A 1,191-nucleotide genomic window follows, 5' to 3' on the forward strand; every position below is an offset into this window, starting at 1 on the left:
GACTCTTGAGAGTCCCTTGGACTGCAAGGAGATCCAACCAGTCCATCTTAAAGGAAATCAGTCCTGAGTGTTCATTGGAAGGACTGATGCTGAAACTCCAATACTTTGGCCACCTAATGCAAAGAACAGACTCAATGGAAAAGACCCTGATGCTGGGAAAGATTGAAGGTGGGAGAAGGGGAGGACAGAGAATGAGATGGTTGGATGGCATCACCGACTCAATGGACATCCGTTTGAGTATGTATTGGAACAATACAGTATAGATTAGTATGGCCCCTGCATAAGGAAGACACACAAATTAGTGAAGTGATCCATATTTTACCAAATCACATTGTTGTATGACAGAAACTAACACAACATTGTAAAGCAATTATCCTCCAATTAAAAAGTAAAAATTAAAAAAAACATGAGGATAAGGTGAATATAAAGAACAAAAAATTACAATGGCAAAACAGAATATGGCAGATGATACATAAAAAATATATTCCTTCATATTGAAAAAGTTATAAAAATATAAATCGTCCATTAAAATTGGTTGAACTTTGCTAAGATTTTAACATATTTCAGAGCCTTTTAGACTCAGATATTGTAAACCAGTAAATAAATGTCAACTTTTGTCCTTTATTATGCTCATTCAAATTCAGTAACAAACTGAAAACTTACTTGGCAAAAAAATCACAATATTGCAAGGTAATTATTCTCCAATTAAATAAATTACTTTAAAAGGTATGTTTCAGATGTCTGTGAGGTTCACTAATTTCATAATATCAAATAAGTTCACACTTATTACTTAAAGATTACTAATATAATTATACTATAATTAATATATTGTTAATATGTTATGACCTATTACCAAAAATACAATATATACTGTTAACATGTCATTAATATAACAATATGACATGTATATGTATTCATTGTTATTAATAGTATGCTCAAATGAGTGATCAATCAATTTTTTTAGATTTTCTGTCTCAGTTTTGACATGGTAAATAATGAACGTTTTCCCCCCAAAGACAGAGATATGTGGGAGTTGTCAAAAAGTTTTAACAATGTACAGCGCCTCAGGACAAAATGCAAACACACAGAGAAACACACACATCGACTTCTCTTTTCCTTTAAAAACATGAAGCATACATACATGATTCTCCTTATATATCACTGAAAGTGAAAGTGTTAGTGGCTCGGTCG

General features: G+C 32.1%; 1 non-coding gene across 1 annotated transcript; it reads left to right on the forward strand.

Annotated features, from left to right (window-relative positions):
* The first annotated feature begins 217 nt into the window (after positions 1-217).
* Positions 218-321, forward strand: LOC138446362 (U6 spliceosomal RNA). Its single transcript, XR_011259299.1, has one exon. It is a non-coding gene; the product is annotated as a U6 spliceosomal RNA (small nuclear RNA).
* Positions 322-1,191: the final 870 nt, after the last annotated feature.

Source organism: Ovis canadensis, chromosome 9, assembly GCF_042477335.2.
Source record: "Ovis canadensis isolate MfBH-ARS-UI-01 breed Bighorn chromosome 9, ARS-UI_OviCan_v2, whole genome shotgun sequence".
Classification (NCBI taxonomy): domain Eukaryota; kingdom Metazoa; phylum Chordata; class Mammalia; order Artiodactyla; family Bovidae; genus Ovis; species Ovis canadensis.